Raw genomic sequence first — 19015 nt, forward strand, 5'->3', positions numbered from 1 at the left:
CGTGTGGTGTCGGTTTCGGACCGTGAACACGTGTGTGTGTGCATGTGTGTGTGTAAACCGTCCCGCGGAGAGGCGGCTAGTTTACGAAGACTAAACGAACGTTCGCGTCACCTTGTATCGCGGGAGGACCGAGTGTTTAAAAACTGCTGCTGTGCGGATGCTCGACACACTTTTCTTAAGCAGTCATGTTGGACTGAGACACTCTCTCAAGCAGTCATGTTAGACTGACGTACTTTGTCTCGCAGTCATGCTAGACTGATGAACTGCATGTAAATACTATAAATAAGCCCATATTCCTTGTTCTCAATGAGAAGCAGTCCTTCCCTTCATCAACGTCCTCAGCGTGGATACGTTGGACGACGGCATGAGCCAGCTACCTTCGAATTCATGCCGGACTCCAATCTTGACAACGGATCACGAGCGATGGGATTGAGCCCCCAATCCTGACAGTATACCCTGTGCCCCATGTGCATCATAGATGTTTCGATAAATGTGTACATACTCGTAAAGGCTAATGGTAGCCCTAATGCTCGTAGCTGGCTAATGGTGAAGGCTAATGGGAGCAGAAGCGTATTTTTAAAACCATTTTAGTCGCTGTCCGGGCCTCTTCATTTTAAGTATATTTATCAGTATACGTATCTCGAAATATGCGCTAACAGACATGCGGACGTCATCTCTGTTTTCACGAGGTTCAGTATTTCAGCCACCTTTCTCAAACTCACCGCAGATAGCTTTACCGCGCATTCATATTCGTTGCTGGTGTTTCTCCATGGGCAAGGAATTCTCACCAAAAGGTATCGTGCACACGCAAGGATGCTTCAACACGCATCAAATGGTTGTGGAAGAACGCACCATTTAAGAAATTCCGAATGTCGAAGCAAGCAAGTTTCTCTAGTTCGTAATATGTCATTCCTTTCTATCATTTTCTTTCCTCGTCGAGCGTTTCACTAATCGCGAGAACGCTGGTCACAATAAATATTATGGGTGCACCGTATAAGGAGATAATTATCGATGAACGCGCACGATACTTCCGCTGCCGTTGGTTCGTCGTGTTCAACTACGTGTGCTCGTGTGCGGTCCGCTTTTTTTACTTTCATATCCGTAGGGATACATTAATTAACTTTGCAGCGGAACCTGAGCGCACCGAGGCATGTCCCACTGGTTATGTAGATAGAAAAAAAAAATACATCGCGTGAAGCACGCTAAAGAATTTCGCGCCGTTAACGTCTAGCATATTTTATACAGTGAACGGATGCGGAGTTCTTGATGTGTACCTAATAAGAAGCTAATTAGCTGATTGAAACGTCGGCTCATTTAATTAGTGCTGCTGCTGCTGCTGCTGAGATTCATTCGTCACAACAGGCGAATGCTTGCTACGTATGTAGCATCTATTTCCAAATACAAATTACTTCATTATTTAATATATTGTATTTCGTATTCTGCGCTATTGTAGGTGAGGTCAAATATAACTTAAGATGTGCATCGGTAGCTTTTAAGCTTCGATACGAGGCTTAAAAGCTTCGTCCGTTGGGTCCGGATTGACTTCGACCACCTCGGCTCCTATTACATGCGTCTAAATGTAAAGACACAAGAATTCTCTCTCTCTCTCTCTCTCTCTCTCTCTCTCTCTTGGGGTATTGCGCGAGGTGGAGCAGCTTTGGACAGCATCACGGTCTCTTCAGACTTAACGCAACGGGCTTCGCTTTTGACCGCCCGTGCTGTGGAAAACGTATCCTCCATTTGCCTCCTCTCCATCACGCCCTGGTACGCTCCAGGCTTCCATCGCTTCCTCGGTTTTCTTCTCCGCATGGTGCTTGTCTTTCGGTATTTTAGTTTTTGTTTCTTTACATTCTCTTGTTTGTTGGAACCTGTGTGCACCATGGATATAATTCGAGCAGTAAAATCAAACTGTTTTTAGTCCGCACGTTGCCTAGTCGCTCTTGCTGTGAACCGCGAATGCGCTGTTCGTCCACAAGTAGTCATGCTCCAACCGGTCCATGTGCACATCATCCCGAATGAGCTTCTTCACGAAATTGGTTTCCTATCTACTAGTGCGACTAAGCCGTGCGTACGACTTTGTTTCTCTCTCTCTCTCTTTCCATAGTTCTTCGATCCACTGGTGCAAGAAGTGCGCCCACCGAGCTCTTCGGGGACACGTCGAGAATTCGCGGCTTCATTTCACTCTCGCGTTTGCTTCTCTCCCTATTCGCGCACAGCTCTTGTCCCGCCTGCAAATATTGCCTTTGTCTTGTCGTCTCACCTAGCTGGCTGCTGGTGCACTTGCTCGGGTGTCTGGCGAGATCTGAAAGCGGCTCCCGCTGATACGGACGGCTCTGCCATCTATTATGCATGGGGCTGGCCGGCGGCGCACTTACCTGCGTGCTCGACGGGAAAGAAAAGAGCTCTTTCGGAATGTATGCGCTGCCCATTGTAAGGTGAGCGCACGAATGAGTGCGCACTGCGCGGTTTATCTATCTTAATTACTTTCCAGTACATCGCATGGAGTATATATAGATAGAAGCTTCTTCATTGCGTTTTATCAGATTAAAAGGCGCAGGAAGCGCGCACTTCATTTTCCCGCAATGTCTTCCTTTCTTGTGGAGGGGAGTCGTACTTCTTTTGGCACAGTTCTGAGCCCTCCGCATTTACAAGCCATCGCTCCGTTCAATGTCTTGCGAAGTGCCCGCTGTGCTTGACGCCATTCATTACGTGGTCGTAGCTTAGTATAGGCGACTCATACTGTGCGTTCAGCATAATAAGGCAGCCATGTAGAAAAATGCCAAGCCGTTTCGGGTTTAATGCAACATAAAACCAGCAACTAACAGCTGTAGTGGGTATGATACATTCTATTAAAACCTCATTCTTAGTTTGCTCGTTGGATTCGGCTGTACTTACAGCCAATGTTTAAAGAGCAAGCAAGTAGTCAAAAAAAGAAAGTGGACGTACAGCGAAGCTGTTGCCGACGTCAGACAAGCTCAACCGATGTTAGAAAAGTACCACCACTCCAACTGACGTTAGACAAGCACCACTACCACAAGCGACGTACGTCACGCCTGTGGAATCACACACAAAGGGAAGTGCAGTATACATCCTCATCCTTCAAGGCCCTTCGCCAAGCGCAAGTGCCTTATTGAACTAATCGAATTGTTCAGACTAATTTGTGTTAGAAAATTCGTAAAGTACGATTTACACACAAGCTGCAGACATCATGGCTTCGGATTGTAATTCGAATATACGAGAAAACATATTTCTGTTACGCGGAAACTCAAAGACAAAGCGCTTTTCCAACTGCTGTTTGAGGTCTGTCTGGGTGGTCGCGACCGCTAGGTGGCGGTGCTGTTTTGGGTGCTGCGTAAGGGTAAGAGTAAGAGTAAGAGCAAGAGGCGATTGGAGGATTGGTGGGAGAAAAGGAGGGAAATGAGAAAAGACGGAGACTTACAAAAGCACAGTTCGCAATAGGGGATCAGAAAATTTGGGTGTCGTAGTTCATAGTGTTTTTTTTATTGTTCAACCTAGGTAGGACATTAGGCAGTATAATAGCAAGAGCTTGGTGGCACAACCCACCGCCAGGTTCCAAAGGGGACGCTCATAACGTCCATCCATCCTGCGGTAAAGCTAGGGCAACTATGGAGAATGTTTTGTTAGAATGTGAAGACGTCTACCTAGCGGTCGATTTAGACACCACTAGCCTCCTTGAAGCCTTTGGGTTCAGCGAGAACAGTGGAAAAGTAAACATGTCCGCAATAGGGATTAGTAAGAGGCGATTGAAGGATTGGTGGAAGAAAAGTAGGGAAACGACAAAAAACGGAGACGTACAAAAACACAGTTCGCAATAGGGGATCAGAAAATTTGATTGTGGGAATTCATAGGGCTTTTTTTCTCCCTTTTTGTTGTTTAACCTAGGTAGGACATTAGGCAGTATAATAGCAAGAGCTTGATGACACAACCCACCGCCCCGTTCCAAAGGGGACGCCCATAACATCATCCGTCCATCGAGCAGCAACCCACGAAATATCCCGACCAACTAGAGGCTAACGGCTTCGCTATAAAAAGAAAAGAGAAAACAGTGTCAGAATCCACTTGTCGTCAGCGTTGCGAGCTAATGAATCTCCCTGCTCGTTTTCAGCTCTTTGGTTCGTAGGGGTCTGAGCATTCTTGGACTCGCTAATCTCGTCGCACTCGTTAGCCTGGCACAACTGAGCATCGATCTGAATCTACAACGGCAGCAGTAGCATCAGTGTCGTCGTCATCGCTTCTCTTACATGGCGCTAAGCGGTCGCGCGAAACAGACAAGCGTGCTAGGGAAAAACGGTCGGTGAGAACCGCGCTGCTTTCCTTCGGCGCTCCATTCCGCGCACTATTTATTGTCGTTATGGGAACAAAGGAACCTCGGAATGCGCCCGCCGCTCCTCTACAGCGTATCCAGCTCTTTCCTCCGATCTTCCTTGGGAGAGGGAGGAATTGCGGGAGCGCGGCGTTTGTTTCTCGTCCGCTATTGTCTGGCCGCCAACGTGTGCCGATCGCTTTTTCTCGAGCCTATAGTGTCTTTGCACTCGGACGCGTCTCCTTCTCCGCAGTATTTGGGGCGTATTTCGTGTTTCTTCTTCGCCGTCGCATCCGCCGCGGTTAGTATCGCCTCCTCCGCCGGACGCGCACCGAGATCGCGTGATACGCGCTGCTGCCCGGGGCGTTTCATTGTCCTTTCCCTCTCGTGGTGTTCTGTGCGCTCTTCTCACGTCGGCGGACGATTTGCTGCATTTGGGCGCTGTTCCTCGCTCTTCTCGCACTTACCATGATTCCGCGCCGCCACAGTGTTCGTCTGCTTTGCTTTACTTTCTTTCCAGCCCTTGCGAAGCGAGCCCTGGCTGGTCACGTCCTCTCGAGGCGCACCTTTGTGAGTATATTTTCTAGGTTCGCGGACTTAGTTGTTGCGAGGTTGTGGAACAGTGCTTTTTTTGGGGGGTGGGGGGGGGGTGGGGGGGGAGGGCATCACGTTTCGTGCTCCAGGAATAACCGAAACGGTTTTAGCACGACTGACAGCATATCTCACCTTTTTAGCACTCTGGTTTGTTGAGGGCACCATTGTTGCGGTATCGCAGTTCTCATAGACTTGCAGAATAGACCGGTACAATTACGCGCCACCTGGAGAGCAACTAATTCTAACTCTACGTTGTGTGCCCATAATTTATTCCCCGTGCCTGGTTTTGTATACTGCAAACGAGTCTTGCGGTGATGCATTTATGCCGCGCCTTTCAGTAGGTGCGAGGTACGTAACACTTCTTGCACATCGCTGAGTAAACGGTACGAGAAACTGCAGAGCTCTTCGACTAATCTTCATGTCGTTGATCGTACAGCCTGTACTATAGATGACTGTTGCCGAATCCTTCATTAGCATATTTGTTGAAGCGGAGCCTTTGTATTGCAATTTGTGACTTAGGGCGGTCTTGGCATGCTCTATCTACGTACACGCTGAAGTTATTACAATGAGTATTATTGTTGTTGTTTGATCTAATTCGGAAGTTTCATAGCTCTGTGGGGTCTGAAATCCCCCCCAAAATTATGCGGCGTTTCAATTTCTCCCAACATCGGCGATTAGATTTATGAGCTAGAAGCTGCTCCCAACGGAAGCGACAGCCATAATGATATGCAGGGTGCGACCTCAAGAACTGCAGCGGACCGACGCGTCTTATGCAATGTAAGAACTGTCTGGCTAGAATGAGCCACTGAAACAGCTATCGTCATGTACTATTTGCCCATTCTTTGCGGCAGCTATGCAGGCTACCACGCTCACGTTGCCCGACCACGTTCGCGATAGACAAGCATGACACTGATGACGACAACAAGCTTGGGTAGACAGTTATGCTGAAGTGTCTGTCAAGCCCAACGCAACACGTCGAGCGAGTTGGCGCCAAGCGAACGGACGTAGCCAATGCGGCCGACGTAAACATTGCTCTGCGGACTGGAGTGCGAACGGGCTAGCGGGCGCCGACGGGGAGCACGCTGCAACGAGAGTCGACGGCTCAGCTTGCGGAACGGCCAGATCACTTGCCACGCACTGTACTTGCGCATTCCTTCGGCTTCATACACAATCGTCCAAGGGGCAGAGCGTGTCTTGACATGGCAAAGGCGTTCGCCATCGGACCGCTTGCAAGACATATTTCTGCGGTGGTTATCACCTCCAGGTGACGGCATTTGCTTTAACAGGATGCAAAAGAAGCAGATTCCTGGAAATTCGCTCCACGATTGTGTTCGATAGTTTGCACCAAAACGGGATCCGAAGGGCGAAACCGAGGAACTTGTGTGCGGCCGCTTGTTATGAGAACGAACAACAACACAGACATAGCCGTTGCTCTCACGCTCATCTAAAATCTGCGGGGACGGGAGAAGGCCAGAGCGATCGGTGACCCACAAGAACCAATGATTGTTGCGGTCGTACTGTGGGAAGAGATTGCTGCAGAGGCGAAGGCTAATGAACCACTCTTGGGAAAGACTACTGCTGAATAGTAGTCACTGTGGGAAGAGATCGCTGCTAGGCCTGAGGCTAATAACCACTCCTGAAGAAGACTACTGCTGAATGCCGGACGAATAGATAGTTTCTGGGAAAGAAGAACTGTTAGTCGATTGGACATTACAGTACACAGTAGTATGAAGTGATATTTAAATAGAGGATCTAACTTTTTATGGTGGACGGGACAAAGAATCAGAACAACTTCCATTGGTATGTCTGGAGAAGTCTGCTAATTGAGCCTAGAGTAGCGGAACAGAAGCAGCGTTGCCAATAGGAATCTGGGAGCGTAAATTGAATTACACATAAGACCACCTAAAGACGGTCGCATGAAGCTTCCTGAACATAACTGTACCAGTCTGTTATGGTACGCCGACCCGACCGACAAGTAGACGCAATCGCTGTTTTCGCCCCGAGAATGCCGCCAGAAACAACCTGCCGATTGTCGAACCAGCCTTTAGAGGATCAGTCGCGGAGCAAATAGCGTTGTAAAACATACGAACTCTCCTGTATACCAGCCCTTGCATTGAATGGTTTTAAAGCAATTAGAAACTATAGCTTTCCATGCTCTGGCGTATACAAATTTTCTTGGTTGTCAGTCACTTTCGTACGGCATGATTTTCGCTCATTTCGTTGTCTTCCTTGCACAAAAGATTATACGAAAGGCGCCCGCTTAGTTTGTGTACGGGAACCTGTAGATTCTAGGGGTATATTGAACAACTTCGGAGACAGTAGCCCTTGACCTTTTTGCGATTTTTTGAAATAGGCTATTTAACAAACGATAAAGACGGGAAGCACCCGAACTACTAACTGGTGTCAACAGAGGCCTGTCACCACTGTCGAAATTCGTCTAGTGAATTTCTACGCTGCCGTGTTACCTACTTTCAGCAACGAAATGTTTGCGCTTTATGTCAAGCGAATAACGAACGGTAGTGTACTGTATGCACTTATAGGTAAAAAAACGTCAGCAACCACTGCAGAAGACGACGCGGGTAGTGGGTCGCGGTTTATGACGTCAGCTGTGATGCCTGACGTCATAGGGCGAGACTATAGGCCCATTAGGGCCACTTTTCTCTTTGAAAGCTTTCCAACCTCGTTTTCTAAGCGACCTCGGAAAGTGGCGCACATTTGCTTTGCTTCGTTATCGCCTTTTGTATTCTCTTGGCTCCATTACGCAGCAAACGATTTCAGCGTCGTTGAGTTTGCGAACTTGACAAAACCGCGGCGTGGATCAATTGATAGACCTGAGACAGACTTGAGAAAGGATGAAAAAGGTACAAGAGGGTCATTTGCTATAAGAAATGATGTGACCTTTGTTGGCTGTGTTGTGGCATGCTTGAATGTTGTTGCGCGCATTCCCTTTCGGGTCGAGGTCCGAGCTCATTAGGCGAGAGTAAGGGGGATGAGAGAAAGCAAAAGTTGGTTTTTGTGCGAGGAAAAGGAGAATGCTCGGCTTCGCTTCATGCGTGCTAGATTTTCAATATGGCCGTATCAGTATGCCATGCATCCTCTGACATTACTTTGGCTGATTCCTGTTCTGAAAAAGAAAGAAAGGAAGAAAGAAAGAAAGGAAGAAAGAAAACAGGGATGTTCTGTCAGGGAGCAGTTTTAATAGACACTCTTGGACCCTGTTACGTCTGAAAAATGAATTGAAAAAACTCGGGATTTTGGGGATTGGCCCACGTATGGGGACTGAATTAACGCCTGCTTAACGCCTACTTCACCTCCGCCGCCGGTGGGCCCGATATTTCACTATTTTCGGGACGAGCCCACGTATGGGGAGTGCTTAAAGCCTGCTTGACCTCCGCCGCGGGTCAGCCCGACAGTGCATTATTTTTGGGATCGGCTCACGTATCGGGACTGTTTGCCTGCTTCACACTTCCATCGCGGGTCGGCCCGGTATTGTACTGTCTTCAGGATCGGCCCACGTATGGGGAGTGCTTAACGCTTGCGTCACCTCCGCCGCGGGTCGGCCCGGCATTGCACTATCTTCGAGATCTTTCTTTTTTTTCTACCCGCGGACACGATAGTGGAGTAAGCAGCACTTAACAGCTTCGCTGTAAGAAAACGTGTCGTCACGTATTTGTGCACTGAGCATTTGTCGCTCGTTATAATGCCATGTTGCATAGGATTTCATATTGAGCACGCTTTCCACGTGCTCCATCTGGTTTCATGGCGTGGTTTCACTTTGCAGTTCCATTGCATTGACGTTCTTAAAAGACGCTTGCATGCTCTTTTTCAACGTTCCTCATCTTAACTGCTCGATGAGGCGGCAAGCGGGGTTTATTTCTGGCAAATCAGCCTCTTTCTTGTTTCAGAAAAGGAAACGCAGAACATTTCTCCTCTCGTATATGAGGGCGTACCTCAAGTTTGTCCCATCAGCCTTCCCTCCTTGTTAAGTGGTCGACAAGATTGTTTTTAATTATTTGTTCGTAGTTGCGCATGCTCGCGAAACAGTATGCGTTCCATCCGCGTCAGGGGCTTGTATGTAGAAGTATGTGTCTTTAGCGGGTGTGGAACTGGCGTGTAGACTTTTTGAAGTAGCATTCCACTATAAGAGCGAAACGTATATCGTCTGGGCATTCATTTTTCGCGCAGTTGGGAAATTATTTTACAGCCTCGGGTTATCTGTACTGGTAGTCGAAGCAAGCAAACGTCCACGTACAGTATTCCTCCGTCCGAACCCGAACCCGTAAAGACGTTTTTGCCTGCTGCTCGTGGCTTTCAGTGGCACTTCAGGCTGCGCACAGTCGATGTGTATCTCCATCTCCAATATGGCGTCCGCGTGATCACGCTCTCATTCCTACTTGGTCTCGCGCTTATTTGCGCATAGAGGTAGAGAAAACCCCTTCCACCTCACTCGACGCTGAGCTCCGCCCCCCGCCCACAGCCGCCCTAGCTATAGCAAAAGCGCGAGCGTACGCAGGAAATCCAGAGAGATGGCAGCCGTCCTTCTTCTGCGGTCCTCGGTTATGCTTTCTCCAGACCGGGCCAATCGATGGGTCTGTTACACTCCGCTTGCGCTCCCCCATTCTCTTTGAGCACGCCTCTGGTGGCGCGCCGTCATCGGCGATGGAAGTGGGCCGAGACGTCGCGTCTTTCTTGCTCGCTGTATGGTTTATCGTTGGAAACCGACTACAGCGACCGCATTTGCGCGGCAATTGAAGCAGCGATGAAGGAAGAGCTGCGAGGACGAGAAGGAAGTGAGAGCGGCGACGTGCTGTGAAAGAGAAGCCAAAAGTGGAGATGAAGGAGCGGAATGGCAGGCATTGAGTCCTTAGGAAAGCAGGCTTCTGCAAGCTTGGGCTTTGACTCACAAAAACAGTGCAGTTTTGCAAATCACAGACCTCGGGAGGGAGCGAGCGTGCCGATGCAATGTGTGCCTTCGCGCCTTAAGTGTAGGCGTAGGTATTTTCGGCTAATTTGTCTGCTATTCTAATAACGAGCGCAAACCATACTGCGCTGCGCGCATTACTGCGCGCAGCAGCAATACTGCGCTGCGCGCATTATTGAAACAGAGAGAGAGAGAGAGAGAGAGAGAGAGAGAGAGAGAGAGAGGTTAGTGGGCGACGAATTCGCTGTGTGCAGTATTGCGCTGTGCTGGGTATTATTGCTAAAGGCGGTCGCTTTCTTGTCTAGCTTGGCTAAGGCGGCGGAATATAATCTTGATCTTTGCTCTTGCAACGAGAATCAATAGTGGGATCAGGCTGTCAAACTTAAGGCAAGGCGATGTGCATCAGATCCAGCTTCCCTGCTTGAGCCTGGGTGATGAGCTTCAATAACCGCATCTACTCCTGTATGTCCCGCACTATTTTTTTTTTCTCTAATTTTTCCGGGGACAGGCATTACACGAGGCAGGCTTATGGTATACTCACTGAAGCCTGGAACTCCGCTATAATGGTGGATAGATATGCTATGCAAATAAACGCGACCTCTGGCAGTCGACTATATATGAACACATCTTCAGTCGCCGACTTACGACTTAATTTTCGGACAAGGACTAGCTCCATCTTGTAGCAACTTGCGGGAATTAACCAGCACGCGAGTACGCGCGTGATTCCTAGCGAATCGCCCTTCTTTCTCCTGAGTTTTCGCAATCCAAAGTATGGGTGCGGGCGTTGCGCGTGTAAATACGGTATGTTTAGCTTTACAGGGCCGAGTGACGACAAAATTCGCGTTTCGTCAAATGTCGTCAATGTTCGGGCATTATAACTACATCACTTTTCACTGCAGCTGAATGCATCGAAGCTATAGACCTCAGACTCTGCCCAGGCGGCGCTGCGGAAAAACCCGTCACCAGCGCCCCCATCGCCGCCTTGGCGCGAACTGAGTAGTGCAAGGAGAGCTGTCCGCAAGCGAAGGTGCATAGGCCACCATGGACCCTTCTCTTTCGTTTGTGTTGAGGCACGGTTTCCTAAAAATCAAGGACCTGGAAAGCTTCTTCCGCCCTTCCACGCTTCCGGAAAGGAAGCTCAGCAGGGCGAAGTACGTGTACAATATAAAATAATGTCTCAGGTGTTATTTCGGCGGGCTGCAACTCGCAAGTACAGAGAGCATCAGGTTTGTCTATCGGCATATCAGCATAAAAATCTAAGCATTCCAAATTGGTTCATATTGAATGTCTTGAACACAAGACTTAAGTATCTCCTATATGTTTATGTATTTTATCGTAATGTTTAGTCTCGCAATTATTTACAGAGAGTAAATCCTTTCATAGCCTTTTCCAGGGCAGCAAACAGAAAACGCTTTCCAAGGCAGCAAACAGCGTGCGATCATAACGAAAGTAAGCTTCCTACAGTGCCTACGCGCTGCATCTTTCTTTCTCGCAGGAGCTACAGCAGCGCTCAGTACCTTAATTTGAACTTTTCGCAGACGCTTCGAGCAACAAGCGCGCACAAATAAATGTAAATAAACGCGGCATTTTTTCTTTACACACGTGCGTTAGTTCACAATTACTCATCCAGTGCTCCTACAGCAACTTTATTGCTCACATTTGAAAAACGCAGTCGAGCAGGCTCAGTACATTGCGAAGCATGCTTGTTGTATCGGCGCAGGACATACGAAATACCGAAAGTAGAAATGAGCTCGCGATATAACGATGCTCTAGAACAGGATTTTGAATTCATAAAGAGCCAAAATGTTTGGTTAAGCTGACCTGCCAAAACTCTCCGTTCCACTTGTTGAGTCAAGCGGAGACGGACGTCTGTTAAAAGGTGGAGATATCGATAGCACATAAGCAGGATGGTTCGCAACGTTGTTTTTTCTGTTACCAACGAAGTGGCGGATGCAGGTTCTTGAGTTTTCGCTTGGTTACCACGGTCCTCCGTCTGGGCTACGCAACACAATTACAGAAGAACAAAATTGTCGCACTTTCTCATGCGAGCCGCTGTGTTGTGGGAAATGCAAGTAATTCGATTACCCAACAGGTTGAACGGCCCGTGTCCAGCGCTCTCGCCTTTCCCCTTCATACGATCGCGATTGAAATCGGGAAAACTGAACGTTGTTATTCCGTCATTCACGTTCATGGCAATTTACAACACAACAGTAGCGTCGATTGCGACGTTTCTTCGTAGCGCGCGGAGCTATCGCGATTGCCGTCGTTCCCGCCATCAGTCTGAAAAGACAGCCAGCAAGCGCTTTATGGCAGTTCGGCGGCGCGTCCGACTATCGGAGAAATTCATAGCTCTCTGTCTGGGTATTAAATGCGCAAAACACTCGCAATATGGACCAAAATCTAGTTAAATTCTTGTTTCGCAGTCGCTAGCTGCATAGGCAACTTAGCAAGGGAGTCGGGCTTCGCACTACTCAATTACTGCCTCTTCGCACCGGCAGGTGGTGCTACGAGTCTTGCAAAACTCCAGAGTCTGACGTCCATTCTGCAGCGGCTGCATCGTTAGGCGGATTTTCTGTTGCATTTTGCTTGTAGACACCATAGTAGTCTCTCTCTCCCTATCTCTTTCTTTCTAATTTTTTTTGCTACTGTCCGGTGTTCTCGCTTTCCGTTAATAACGAGTGCCGTCCATACTCGTGATTCCGAACACAGCAGGGTGAAAGCTTGGGCCGGTTGGTGTTGCATAGTACAAATTATGGAAGGCGCAGCGCTCAGACGAAGTACACACGAAAGAGCCACACAGACATTGCGCTGACTGGCAACCGTGTGAGTTTATCGCTTCCAACTTTGTACATTCAACAGGGCTACCACCGCGATGCGCTGCGGTGCTTTGCTTGAGGGATGAGGCGTTTCGCGTGCTCCTCACCAGGCCTTATAGCGGGGGCTTCTTATAGCTTTTGCAACGTTGCAGGACTTTGGTAAGATGGTGTGTACGGATAAGGGAGAGAGAGAGAGAAAGAGAGGGGGGTGATACAAATGAATGACGCGTATAAAAGTGAAAACGGGCATCGCCGAGGTCTTTTCTAGGCTGCCTCGATGTTCTCGCCGGCCTCTCCGCGGGGGAAGAGGCGTGCATTGAACCACCCTAGTTTCATCCTCCTTATTTTAATACTCTTCCTTTATTTTTCTTTTTTTGACGGCGCCATTAGTTTTCTTTATGTAGTTTTCCCCAGCCTGGACCCTAGCCAACTTCTTTTGGCTTTCGTGCAATAGGCACCATGACCCTCTGCTGGGTTGCCTCTGCATCGATCCTGACAGTTCTGTCTGTTGACTTCTGAATCATGCTCTGCACGCAGACATGTAGCCACGTATACACTATTCGCACTTGTCTTTATTGTCTTCTTTAGCATCGAGTGATTTAAGCTCTCATTCCAGGCTTTCTTCTCGGTGCTTATGTTGGTAGGTTCGTCCAAAGGCGTTTGTCCGTTCCGGCCGGGCTGATGCGCTATTCGCCAGCTTATCCAGACGTTCCTAGAAAAGTTCACCAGTGGAGTCTTTAACCGAAGGATCTTTTGTATGTTGGCACCTTTTAGAATTAATAATGTTTTCATTCATTCATTCTTTCATTCATTCATTTCTTTTGTCTCTTAAACTATACTCCTGCCGCAGTAACTCGTGAGAGCGCAGTCGGTTATTACGCACATTGCGCTATGCTATGCGCTGTTACCCTGCAGATAGCGTTACGTCCTATACGAGTAATTTCTTAGTGGGGACACGGAACATGTCGGTGCTGTCGCTGTGTCGTTGAGACACTGGTTTCCCACCTTAATGCTCCGAGCCTTGAATGCCGCGGGCGCCATCAAATGTATCTAATTTGCCACGTTTTCTGCTTTCGTATTCATAACATTCGTCCTAAAAAATTGTTACCATTCCCTTTCTTAACGAGGCAAGTTATTACATACTAATTTTCACATTGGTTACAATTAACTATCCGGCAGGACGGCAACGGACAAGAGAGAAAGTTAGCGGAATAGGGACCTTCCGTGCAAGTGCATAAGACGAATTAAAAAAAGAATACTCAGGAGGAATATGAACTCTCAGAACGTTCGTTCCCCATTACGGCTTCTGTGTGCTATTACATGCCTCAGAATAATCAGTAGGCCTCTAGGTGAGGTAGAAATCTTGCTGATCTGCGTTTAAGCTTTACGTGACTAATTCGCTAAGTAATAAATAATTGTCGTTTGCTTGGACAGAATAAATATCGGTGTCAAATAAAATCGTGAAAAAAACTCGGCTGCACGTCCATTGGTGTACTTGACCGCATTGTATTGTGCGGGTAGGACTTGTTTTAAGTGCATACTGTCTTGTCGGATCTTTATTGCGCTTTCCTTTACTGCAAATTCAGTATTCCGCAAGCGCTCAGCGACCGAAACGCGGCACTCCGAGCGCTGACTACCGGCACTTTCTTTGCCACCGCTGAGCACTCGGGTACACCAGGCTGATTAATTGTCGTATATGTAAAGATTGGATGCGCTTTGTAGACGATCACAAGGAAGAAGACAGGACAGGCGCATCCTGTCTTCTTCCTTGTGATCGTCTACAAAGCGCATCCAATCTTTCCAAATACAGTGAACCAACTTGTCCAACAACGCCTTCTGCTAATTGTCGTATAGACCCCTTTCGCGGTGATCCCACGAACGCCCCCATGTTTAATCACGTGGTGACGCGTCCATTGGTTGCCTCAGCTGCCTCGGTTTCCTCGGTCTTTACAATGGATGTGCACCACGCCCCCGATGCGGCTCAGCAAACATCTGTATTGGCGGATATCGTAGACGGTGACTGGGTGGACGGCACCAAGCTTTAGCCACAGCTTCGGAGGACGCGTAAGCGCATTCTTAACTCATTACGCCTTGTTGAAACGTTGCGAGCACGGTATACGCTGCTAGTACTAGAAGCGGGGCTAGAAATGTATTCCAAATTGTCCAGTGTGTTCGCTTTTGAATTAAATCCGGATTATAGCGTATTTTGCTCTTCATTTTTTTTTAATTTGCCAAAAACTTTGAAGCAGTGGCTTGATATGTTTCGGACTGAGTAAAGTGCTTCGGTGCGGTAGCTCTTTCATTGTTTATTTTTTGCGTAATCGCTCGGGGGTGTAATCAGTTTTTTTTTTCAGTTTCAGTTTATTAAAATTTAAATATAAAAAAATCAGTTGCGGGGTATTTGTTCTCACCGCGCACGATTAAGGCTTGGAACGTGGATTTTCTCTACTTAGCTTGCAGCAAAGACGTATTATCGCTTGTCACACGCTTACATTGTAACCCGTTACGAAACGTACAGCTTCGAACATTCATGTGCTGTCGGTGCAGTCGTCACCCAATCTTCCGTGCATTGATTCCATTCGCTTATCGTCGATACGTGAGCAATAGAGTTGGCGTAAAATGGAGTGTGGTGTTGGGGCGGATGTGTGTACATAGCGTGCGAGGAACTTATTATGCCTGGAAACGGCGCTATTCCTGCGGTAATGGTTTCGCATTCGTGCGCTTTTCCACGCTTTCGCCTGCGGCAACCCTCGGCGCGCCGAAGGTAGCGCCATCTCGTTCCCTAGAGCAAACTAGTCCGCGAAGAGGGTCTGTACAATGAAGGCGATGGAATTTGTGACAATTGTGACTGCATTTGGTTCCTCAGGAACCATCCAGCGCTCTCGGTTAGCGCAATATGCGCCGTCCGCCACGCGGTCCGAGTATCGCGTTTTAATCGCTGAGCACTGCACATGTATGTTTTGTATGCATTCTTAGTATTGGTTATTACATTGATTATATAAACGCAAATTATTATTCATTATTGCTAATTTTCCTTCATTCTATTTTTCACTCATGTCGCATTTTGAGTTTTTAAATTTGTATCATTACTGCTTGCATCACTGTTAGTCGTACGAATGCATTAATAACAACAGGCCCCCTTGATGATCCTTGGTTGAAACCTTCTAAAGCTCAAAAAAAAAAAAAAAAGGGAAGATGTATACCCCTTCACATACGTGCCGCGAATAACAAACTACAGCAATTGACGCTGCTATACGCCCGTTCAACGGTGTCCATTCGCGCTTTATGAATGTCGCAAGAAGCTTCCGAGACTGCAACACATAATGGAAGAGCAGCAAATTCGTCAGTGTATCATAAAGCAGACCAGGAGCGGCATGTTCGTGCGAAATTTGGCTGCAGGTTTCATAGCTTAGCCCACCGTGTCCGTGGAAATCGGGGTTTCCCTGGGCCATTCTGTCACGCATTCCAAACTGTGGGTGTGAAACAAGCCGCAAGACACGGCTTTTCACCGTCGGGTGGCGGTCGGCTTTCGACACGCTGTCGGAGTGCCGGGAGGCAACGAGTGACGGCGCGGCACTCGGTGGGCGCGCACGGCTCCGCTTGCTGCGTGGCGCGTTGACAGTTCGCCGACCCGCTGTTTCTCTTGGGGCTCGCAGGAGGCTTGTTTTGGCGCTCACCTTGCATAACCGCGGTCCGCGTCTCTGGCGAAGATGCCGTGGGAGAAAGACGGCGTCTGCAGCTTTGCCTGCCGATATATCTCCTCTGCTTGTCGTGTGGCGCTGTACTAACGCGAATCGCCAAAGGAAATATATATATATATATATATATATATATATATATATATATATATATATATATATATATATATATATATATATATATATATATATATATATATATATATATATATATATACTGTATTCGTGGTCTCGATCTACCGAACTATACGTAAGGATAATTGTTTTCGTGGAGCTGCTCTTAATGATGGCAAGTCAACTTTTTCACATCTTCAAGTAACCCACCTTTCCTAAATAGCGTAAAATTTCGATTTTACATATATGTGAAATTGTTACGAGCAACAAGCGTGACTGTTACTGTGAAAGTAGTGGAAGGCCAGCACGGAGATGTTAAAGTCAGGAAGGACACTAATATCGCAAACGCGGACAGACACGTGGTAGCGCATGCGCAGAAAGGTGACAAAGGTGTAAAGAGGTCTCTACGAAAAACAGAAAATGTTTTGAGGCATCGGCTGTGGGTGGTTTATTTTCCCCATTAATTTTTTTTCCTGTTAACATCGACGTAGGTACGCGATGTTCGCAGACGAAAAAAAAAATACGGAAAGAAAGAAAGAAAGAAAGAAAGAAAGAAAGAAAGAAAGAAAGAAAGAAAGAAAGAAAGATGAAATAAAAGATTAGGTGCTTGTCTGCAGCTGCTTCCTTCCATCGGATGCGGAGGAGGAATGCCCGCACCCTTTAGTCTGAGGACAGCGTTCCTAGCGAGGGCAACTACCGAGACCAGAGTTCGTTGCCTGTCCCTTTCTCGCTACTCCTGCCTGTGGCATTGACTTCTGGCGCCTGGGGTATATTTAGCGCCGCGTGGGACAAGGATACTCCTTGAGCATCACGTGTGCACCTGTCGTCTTGAACTTGAGCTGGTGCCGTCAAAACAAGAGCACATAATTGTTGCGGGTGGTCTGCTGCACGGGATCGTGTCGTGCAGTCATCGACCCGCTTCGACGGCGTCGCCGCTTGATGTTGTGCATATTAGCGTTGATATATTGCCATAATTCTAGGACTAGATTGGCAAGCGGAGCGCTTATAGCGATAGGTTGTGAATATGCGTTTAGCCAGAATATATATATATATATATATCTGTACTTGTACATAATAAATATGTACAAGTAAACATTTAGGCCGAATCATCTGTTCTGGCTCAAAACTACGCAGTGACAAGTCACCTAGCTTCTAACGTGCCAGCGTTATTGTGCATTTGCATAGCTTGCACAGTGCTAGCTTTAAAAGGCGGGAATTGAGGCTGTTTGTTTGCTTGCTTGCGTGCGTGCGTGTGTTATATGGCCGCTCATACGTGTAAGTTCACATTATTTCAGCTGTAGTAACTAAAGCTTCTCACGAGCGAAGACGCAATTTTTTTATCCCTGTGTCCTATCTGATTGCGAACGACGTTCTGCTTGGATATGTAGCAGTCGATTTTCCGGAGACGTGCTTGATTGCATAAATGTGTGAACAAGACAGGTCTTTTTTTTTATCCTTAATATACCGCTATCCTGAGTTCCTGTAAGGTATCCGGCGCACATTAAATAGGGGTTATCGGCAAGGATGTCATGACAGTTAGTGCAAAGTAAACAGTGGTATGGAAAGACTGTGCTCTGAAGCCGATTGCGTTCGGACGCATATGAAATAAAATAAAATATCTGCGTCTTGTCACAGGCTACGTGAGCGAGTAATGTGCACATGCAAAATATTCTCACGTGTATAGTAAAAGTATGAGCTTTCAGAATATGATGCACGTTATGGTTCAATAGGTGCTCACGTTGCACGAGTGAAGCAGCACGCGTAGCCGAACGTGCAAGGTTGTTTCGGTCGAGAGGAAATATATCAGATTCTTAATATATCAGGCTTTAGCCTCGCTGTGCAATGTTTCACTTGTCTTTTTCAAAAAGGAGTGATTTACCGAAGCGTGAAATCAAACGTTTATACCCTCGGAGCCCACAAAGCCATAATTATGCCGTCCGCCCCTTTTACCTCGCCGCGATAGTACCTGCACGGAGCGGCTCCAGGGAGCGTATTTCCATGCCGTCGGATATCGCTTGAAGGAAATGCAGAAATAAAAAGAAAAATCGTTTGTTAAAATATTCGCTCCGGCAACGCCGGAGGCCGGAGAGAAGACGTGAAGCCTGGCGCGGGTGGGTCGTAGCTACGGAGATGAATGGTTCCTGCCTTGCGGAGCTGTTTGTCACGCTCCCCTTCGAGGGTTTGCATCCGGTGGAAGAAGTCTGGCAGGAAAGGAAGAAGATGGAAGGAAGTTGGCATAGAGTAGACGCCTGTACCACATAACTCGATGTAATTAAAATCCAGAAGCGGATCGGTCTTAATGCGACAGGGCTCGCGTGGAGTGAGGACTGTCGCTGTCACAGTCTAGCCGTGATGCGGAATATCCTTATATATGTAGAGTGTACGTTCCGTCGACCGCGCACCTCAACGCAGCTCTCAGGTGGCCAGGAGGGAGGCGCCATTAATCTTCCGCAGACAATGGACTCCTGCCTGAGCCTCCACGTTGGCCGGCGTTATCTTCAGGCGTCGCCCGCCCGTCTCGCGATCTGCAGATCACGCGAGGAAGGGA

General features: G+C 47.7%; 1 protein-coding gene across 3 annotated transcripts in view; it reads left to right on the forward strand.

Annotated features, from left to right (window-relative positions):
• The window catches only part of LOC142571526 (uncharacterized), a 541018-nt gene that overhangs the window by 119882 nt on the left and 402121 nt on the right, over positions 1–19015 (forward strand). Inside the window, exon 2 of one of the 3 annotated variants that reach the window (XR_012825896.1) lies at positions 4845–4894. The exons of the other annotated variants lie outside the window; for them this stretch is intronic. The gene's annotated coding sequence lies outside the window, so the exon portion shown is untranslated. The remainder of the gene's footprint in view (positions 1–4844; positions 4895–19015) is intronic. 3 annotated transcript variants of the gene reach the window in all.

This window comes from Dermacentor variabilis, chromosome 2, assembly GCF_050947875.1.
Source record: "Dermacentor variabilis isolate Ectoservices chromosome 2, ASM5094787v1, whole genome shotgun sequence".
NCBI classification, from domain to species: domain Eukaryota; kingdom Metazoa; phylum Arthropoda; class Arachnida; order Ixodida; family Ixodidae; genus Dermacentor; species Dermacentor variabilis.